Here is an 8,768-nt window from a genome sequence, read left to right on the forward strand (position 1 = left end):
TATATATAAAAGTCAATCTAGTATGTAAAAAAACATTTATCTATTTATCAATATATATGCGTATATAAACCATTTTTTTTTTCTAAAGTTATCCCTGTTTTTGTTTTCTCTCTTTTTGATCAAACGACACATACAATTGTAATCGCTTATCAATCCATGAAAAACATATAATGACGACATGGGAAAATATATATGACGATTAGATAATGCTATGAAATTAAGAGAAAAGGTTTCATTTGAAAATAATTGCATAAGCGTGTGTAGGTGTTAATTTTGGGCAGAATGGCTAGATATGCTCAAACAATAAAAAAAAAAAAAAAAAAAAAAAAAAAAAAAAAAAAATCTCTCTCTCTCTCTCTCTCTCTCTCTCTCTCTCTCTCTCTCTCTCTATATATATATATATATATATATATATATATATATATATATATATATATATTACAAATACATATGATAAAGTCAAACTAGTATGCAAAGATTAGACATTTATCATTGTCTCATATATATATATATATATATAATTCCTGGAGTCTAAATAAAAAGTCCTGAAGTCTACTGAAGTCTACATAAAAGTCCTAAACTATATGTAAAAGTCCTTAAGTCTATCTAAAGACCTGAAGTCTATATAAAAAATCCTGAAGTGTGTGTGTAAAAAATCCTGAAGAGTGTGTGTGTAAAAAGTCCTGAAGTGTATATAAAAGTCCTGAAGTGTAAATTAAAAAGTCCTGAATTGTACATAAAAAGTCCTGAATTCTATAAAAGTCCTGAAGTCTATATAAATCCTGACAAGTCTATATATACATCCTGAAGTCTATCTAAAATTCCTCAAGTGTATATAAAGTCCTGAAATATATTTAAAAAAAACTGAAATCTGTAAGAAAAATCCTGAAGTTTAAAAAATCCTGAAGTCTGTAAATATCCCCTAAATTGTGCCCAAAAATCCTGAAGTCTGCCACAAAGCCCTGAAGTCTGTACAAAAATACCTTGATTCTCTCAAATATCCTGAAGTCTGTAAAAGTCCTAAAATCTGTAAAAAAAAGAGAGAGTCCTGAAGTCTGTAAAAAGTCTGTAATAAGTCCTGAAGTATGTAAAAATCCTAAAGTCTGTATAAAAAACTGAAGTTTGTAAAAGGTTCTGAAGTCTATAAAAACGTCCTGAAGTCTAGGTCCTGACGTCTATGAGTCCTGAAGTCTAAAAACTTCTGAAAAGTCCTGAATTCTAAAAAAAATCCTGATATCTAAATCCTGAAGTCTGAAATCCTGAAGTCTAAATTCTGAATTCTTAATTTCTGACGTCTAGTCCTGAAGTCGAGTTAGTCCTGAAAGTCACAAAAATCCTGAAATCTAAAATTTTCTCAGGTCTAAAAATTCCTGAAGTCTAACAATTTCTGACGTGTAAAATTCCTGAAGTCTAAAATCCTAGTCTAAAAAGTCCTGAAAGTCTAAAAAAAAATCCTGAACTCTAAAAAGTCCTGAAGTCTTACAAGTCCTGAAAGTCTTAAAAAATACAGTCTAAAAAAATCCTCTTAATATATATATATAATATATATCCTTGAAGTCGGTACAAAAAAGTCCTTAATTCTGTCAAAAGTCCTGAAGTCTGTAAAAAATCAGTCTGTAAAAAAAGTCCTGAAGTCTGTAAAAAATCAGTCTGTAAAAAAAACAGTCATGAAGTCTGCAATAAGTCCTGAAGTATGTAAAAGTCCTAAAGTCTGTATAAAAATATGTAAAAAAAAAAAACGGAACTATTTAATAAATTCCTGGAGTCTGTAAAAAAAATCCTGAAGTCTGTAAAAAGTTCTGACGTCTATCAAATGTCCTGAAGTCTAAGTACTCAAGTCTAAAAGTCCTGACGTCTACAAGTCCTGAATTCTAAGAGTCCTGAAGTCTAAAATCCTGAAGTCTAAAAACTCCTGAGTTCTTAAAAACTCCTGAAGTCTAAGATTCTGAAGTCTAAAATCCTGAAGTCTAAAATTCTGACGTCTAAAAGTTCTGAAGTCTAAAATCCTGAAATCTATAGTTCCTGAATTCAAAGAGTCCTAAATTATAAAATCCTGAAGTCTAAAAATCCTGAAGTATTAAAGTCCTGAAGTCTAAAACATTCCTGAAAGTCTAAAAAAAAATCCTGAACTCTAAAAATTCCTGGAGTCCCAAAATTTCTAATGTCTAAAAAGTCCTGAAGTCTAAAGAGTCCTGAATTCTAAAAATTCCTTAAGTCTAAAAGTCCTGAAGTCTATAAATAAAGTCAAAAATCCTGAAAGTCTAAAAAAAAAAAGTCCTGGTCTAAAAACAAATAATGAAGTCTACAAAAGTCGCGAAAGTCTAAAATAGTTCTGAAGTCTAAAAAGTCCTGAAAGTCTTAAAAAAAACCATGCAGTCTAAAAATCCTAAAGTCTAAAAAAAAAAAAAAACTTGAAGTCTGTACAAAAAATCCTTAATTCTGTCAAAATTCCTGAAGTCTGTAAAAAGTCCCAGTCTGTAAAAAAAATCCTGAAGTCTGCAACAAGTCCTGAAGTATGTAGAAGTCCTAAATTCTGTATATAAAAAAATTATGTATAACAAAAACTGAACTCTTTATTTAATAAAGTCCTGGAGTCTGTATAAAAGTCCTGAAGTCTGTACAAAGTTCTGAAGTCTACAAAAATTTCCTGACGTCTAAGTACTGAATTCTAAAAGTCCTGACGTCTACAAGTCCTGCAGTCTGCATGTACTGAAGTCTAAGAGTCCTGAAGTCTAAGAGTCAAGTCTAAACACTCCTGAAAGTCTAAAGAACTCCTGAAGCCTAATCCTGGTCTAAAATCCTGAAGTCTAAGAAGTCTAAAACTCCTGAAAGTCACACTCCTGAAGTCACGAATTTCCTGAAAGTCTATAATTCCTGAAGTTTAAGACGTCCTGAAATTCTTAAAAACTGAAAGTCCAGAGCTCCTGAAGTCTAAAAAATTCCTGAAGTCTAAAATTCCTGAAGTCTAAACGATTCTGAAGTCGATATTTTCTTGGCGTCCAAAAAATCATTAAGTCTAAAATCCTCAAGTGTAGAAAGTCCTGACGTCTAAAAAGTCCTAAAGTCTAAAAAGTCCTCAAGTCTAAAAAGTCCTCAAGTCTAAAAAGTCTTCAAGTCTAAAATCCTCAAGTCTAAAAGTCCTAGTCTAAAAAGTCCTCAACTCTACAAAGTCCTAAGGTCTAAAAAGTCCTCAAGTCTAAAAAGTCATCAAGTCTAAATAATCTTGAAGTCTAAAAGTCCTGAAGTCTACAAAGTCCTGAAGTCTAAATATCCTGAAAGTCTAAAAAAAAGTCCTAAAGGCTAAACAAAGTCCTGAAGTCTAAACAAAGTCCTGAAGTCAAAAAAGTTCTGAATTCTAAACTTCTGAAGTCTAAAAAGTCCTGAAGTCAAAAAAGCTCAGAATTCTAAAATTCTGAAGTCAAAGAAGTCCTGAAGTCTAAAAAGTCCTGAAGTCTAAAATTTTCTGAAAGTCACTCATGAAGTCTAAAATCCTTAAGTCTATAATTCCTGAAGTCTAAAACGTCCTGAAAGTTAAAAACTGAAACTCAAAACCTCCTGAAGTCTAAACAATTCTGAAGTCGGAATTTTCTTGACGTCGAAAAAATCATGAAGTCTAAAAATCCTGAAGTCTAGAAAGTCCTGACGTCTAAAAAGTCCTAAAGTCTAAAAAGTCCTGAAGTCTAAAAAGTCCTGAAACTCAAAAAATCCTGAAGTCTAACGATTCCTGAAGCCTAAAATTCCTAAAGTCTAAAACGTCCTGAAAAGTCTAAAACTTCCTGAAATTCAAAAATTCATATATTATAAAAAAAAGTCCTGAAGTCTAAACAAAGTCCTGAAGTCGGTCGAAAATGCATTGAAGTCTAAAATGCTGAAGCCTATAATCCTGAAGTCTAAGAAGTCCTGACGTCTAAAAATTCCTGAAAGTCAAAAACTCCTCAAGTCTAAAAAGTCCTGAAGTCTAAAATTCTTGAAGTCTAAAACGTCCTGAAAGTCTCAAAATGCCTGAAAGTCAAAACCTCCTGAAAGTCTAAAACTTTCTGAAGTCTAAAAACTTTATAGTCTAAATATCCTGAAAAGTCTAAAAAATTCCAGAATTAAAAAAGGTCCTGAAAGTCTAAACAAAGTCCTGAAGTAAAAAATCTGAAGTCTAAAATCCTGAAGTCTAAAATTACTGAAAGTCAAAACTCCTGAAGTCTAAATTTCCTGAAGTCTAAAACGTCCTGAAAGTCTAAACAAAGTCCTGAAGTCAAAAGGCTCTGAAAGTCTAAAATCCTGAAGTCTAAGAAGTCCTGAAGTCTAAGAAGTCCTGATATCTAAAAATTCCTGAAAGTCAAAAACTCCTGGAGTCTAATAATTCCTGAAGTCTAAAACGTCCTGAAGTCTAAAAAATTCCTGTAAGTAAAAAAAATCCTAAAAGTCTAAAATTCCTGAATTCTAAACAATTCTGAAGTCGAAAAAAATTACGTCGAAAACTCCTGAAGTCTAAAAATCTGAATTCTGAACAAAGTCCTGAAGTCGAAAAGGGTCTGAAGTCTAAGAAAGTCCTCGTCTAAAAAATCCTGAAAGTCACAAACTCCTGAAGTCTAAAAAATCTGAAGTCTCTGAAGTCTGCAAGTCCTGAAGTCTAAAAGTTCCTGAAGTCTAAAAAGTCCTGACGTCTACAACTTGCTGAAGTCTAAAAATTCCTGTCTAAATAAAACTCCTGAATTCTAAAAACGTTCTGAAGTCTAAAAAAAGTTCTGAAGTCTAAACAAAGTCCTGAAAAGTCACAAAAGCTCTGAAGTCTAAGAAGTCCTGAAATCTAAAATCCCTTAAAGTCAAAAACTCCTGAAGTCTAAAAACTCCTGAAGTCTAAAAATTCCTGAAGTCTAAAAATTCCTGAAGTCTAAAACGTCCTGAAAGTCAAAAACTCCTGGTCTAAAAATTCATGTAAGTCTACAAATTTCTGAAGTCTAAAAGGTCCTCAAGTCTAAATATCCTGAAAGTCTAAAAAAAGTCCTGAAGTCTTAAAAAAGATCATGAAGTAAAAAAAAATCTGAAGTCTAAAGTCATCAAGTCTAAAAAGTCATCAAGTCTAAAAAGTCATCAAGTCTAAAATGTCATCAAGTCTAAAAAGTCATCAAAGTCTAACAAAAAGTCATCAAAGTCTAAAACGTCCTGCATCTAAAAAGTCATGAAAGTCTAAAAAGTCTTCAAGTCTGTAAAACTCCTCAAGTCTGTAAAAGTCCTGAAATCTGTAGTCCTGAAAGTGTATATAAAGAGTCCTCAACTCTATGAAGTCATGTGGAGTTATTTATCACTTAATCTGTTACCCCCTTCACAAAATGTGGGAAAAAAATATCTATATACTTATATACAGTATATAAGTATATATATACATACATACAGTATATGCATATATATATATATATATATATATATATATATATATATATATATATATATACACACACACATATGCATATATTTTCCTTTTCTAACGTTATCCCTTAAATTCGTTTTCTCTCGTGTATATGTATACTTTATTCAATTCTCTCGCCTTCTTTACCTTCTATTCAAATACTTCCTGTGTGCTTGACCAAATATCACATATGTAGGGAAAGGAAACAAACATTCAATTAAATACATACCAAAAAAAAATACAACTTGACAAATATACAATGTACGTATATACTAATAAACAAAAACTAACAATTACATATAATCCTTTGCATGGTTCCATTCCAATTATTTGCTTCCATATCATGGTCAAATGTAATATCCTTTTCCAACTGTTTTTTTTATAATGTCCCATTATTTATTATATTTATTTTTCTAACGTTATACCTTCACAAATACCTTTTCTTTTGTCTATATATATATATATTTTTCATTCTCTCGCCTGTCTTCACCTTGTATTCAGACATGCTCCACGAGTAGTTCCAGCCACTTCCACATCAAATTTCTTGCCAATCAATTCCATATGCAACCCTCTCAGTCCATACTATTATCTACTCAGCAATTTTTTCCCGTCCTCTCTCCATCCTTCATTAGTGTCGTTTTATTTGCATATTGGTGCCCATCTGCTTAACCCCTTCCATACGGTACCGCACACGTAGGCGTCATGGGGAGCGAGTGTATTCGCGAGGCTGCCATATCGGCGTCTTGATTATATTTATTGTAGTCGCCCCTCCATAATGACATTCTTTCTAATTCTTTTGTAATCGCATTTTCTATGGTTATCAAAATACACGGGTGAAGAGAGAACGATCGATATAAGCGGTGACTATATTTTATGATGCGAGTATTATTACACGTCGTACGGCTGGCATTGGCTGCTGCCACAGATCTAAGTCCATGACGCCTACGTGTACGGCACCTTATGGAAGGGGTTAGGAGACCATTTTTTGTATTATCATCTAGTAACTAAAAGATATACAGGTGGAGAGAACATGCAGTCTGCTACATTTTATTTTTAACAAGTCTCTAATTATCTTCAATCATATAACTTCTGAATACCGTATTAGTCTGGCTTCGCACTATTGACGAGGGTACGGATTTATTTATTATATTATTATCATTATTATTATTATTTTTTTTTTTTTGTATTGTTACAGTATCGTTAAAAGATAAATTAGGTGAAGAAAATATGCAGTCGTTTTTTCTTTTGTTTTTTATTGGTAGTTACATGTCACTCCCAAGGGCTTATTTTTAGCCTATAGCTCAATAGTGTACATAGACCATCAGGTATTATACATCTACATTGTAATCATGTTTATTGGGGACAAACTGGAAGAGACTTGGCAACCAGAATAAAAGTCATTTTATTCAAACAAATTTTATTAACAAATGCTGGTACTTCGTATAGGAGAAAGACACCAGTGTTTCAAAGGATTACAAAGGCAGAGCATGCATGCCGACAGGAGACCTTTTGGTCCATATCTAGGTCGGATGCCAAAAAATGATGAATTCATAAAAATCTGTCAATTAATAAAAATACATTGGCATTCATTATAGGCAGGCAACCGCAATTCGTGTAGTCTGGAGCCTATTCGTCAGCGTCTGTCTGTCACTGGGCGGGCGCAGGCCAAATTGCTTCAAGTAACCTGGCAGGATGGAAACAAATAAATTAGGACAAAAAAAATGGGTTCTAAACACAATCATAGATAAAAAAAACTTCCTGGGCATTTTCCGTTCTAAGGCGTCATAATGAACTCGACTCTCGACTAGGAACTCGGCTCTCGACTAGGAACTCGGCTCTCGACTAGGAACTCGACTCTCGACTAGGAACTCGACTCTCGACTAGGAACTCGACTCTCGACTAGGAACTCGACTCTCGACTAGGAACTCGACTCTCGACTAGGAACTCGACTCTCGACTAGGAACCCGACTCTCGACTAGGAACCCGACTCTCGACTAGGAACTCGACTCTCGACTAGGAACTCGACTCTCGACTAGGAACCCGACTCTGTACTATGAACCAGACTCTCTACTATGAACTCGACTCTCTACTATGAACTCGACTCTCTACTATGAACTCGACTCTCTACTATGAACTCGACTCTCTACTATGAACTCGACTCTCTACTATGAACTCGACTCTCTACTATGAACTCGACTCTACTATGAACTTGACTCTCTACTATGAACTCGACTACTAGGAACTCGATTCTACTATGAACTCCACTCTACTATGAACTCGACTCTCGACTACGAACTCGACTCCCGACTATGAACTCGACTCTCGACTATGAACTCGACACTCTACTACGAACTCGACTCTCTACTACGAACTCTACTCTCTACTACGAACTCGCTCCCTACTATGAACTCGACTCTCGACTACGAACTCTACTATCAACTCGACTCTCTACTATCAACTCGACTCTCTACTATCAACTCGACTCTCGACTATGAACTCGACTCTCGACTATGAACTCGACTCTCGACTAGGAACTCGACTCTCGACTAGGAACTCGACTCTCGACTAGGAACTCGACTCTCTACTATGAACCCGACTCTCTACTATGAACCCGACTCTCTACTATGAACCCGACTCTCTACTATGAACTCGACTCTCTACTATGAACTCGACTCTACTAGGAACTCGACTACTAGGAACTCGACTACTAGGAACTCGATTCTACTATGAACTCCACTCTACTATGAACTCGACTCTCGACTACGAACTCGACTCCCGACTATGAACTCGACTCTCGACTATGAACTCGACACTCTACTAAGAACTCGACTCTCTACTACGAACTCTACTCTCTACTACGAACTCGACTCCCTACTATGAACTCTACTATCAACTCGACTCTCTACTATCAACTCGACTCTTTACTATCAACTCGACTCTCGACTAGGAACTCGACTCTCGACTATGAACTCGACTCTCGACTATGAACTCGACTCTCGACTATGAACTCGACTCTCGACTATGAACTCGACTCTCGACTATGAACTCGACTCTCGACTAGGAACTCGACTCTCGACTAGGAACTCGACTCTCGACTAGGAACTCGACTCTCGACTATGAACTCGACCCTCGACTATGAACTCGACTCTCGACTATGCACTCGACCCTCGACTATGAACTCGACTCGACTATGAACTCAACTATGACTCGACTCGACTCGACTATGAACTCGACTCTGCTATGAACTCGGCTCTCTACTATGAACTCGGCTCTCTACTATGAACTCGGCTCTCTACTATGAACTCAGCTCTACTATCAACTCGACTCTCGACTATCAACTCGACTCTCGACTATCAACTCGACTCCC

This window comes from Oratosquilla oratoria, chromosome 12, assembly GCF_046742065.1.
Source record: "Oratosquilla oratoria isolate Oo_2021 chromosome 12, ASM4674206v1, whole genome shotgun sequence".
NCBI lineage: Eukaryota > Metazoa > Arthropoda > Malacostraca > Stomatopoda > Squillidae > Oratosquilla > Oratosquilla oratoria.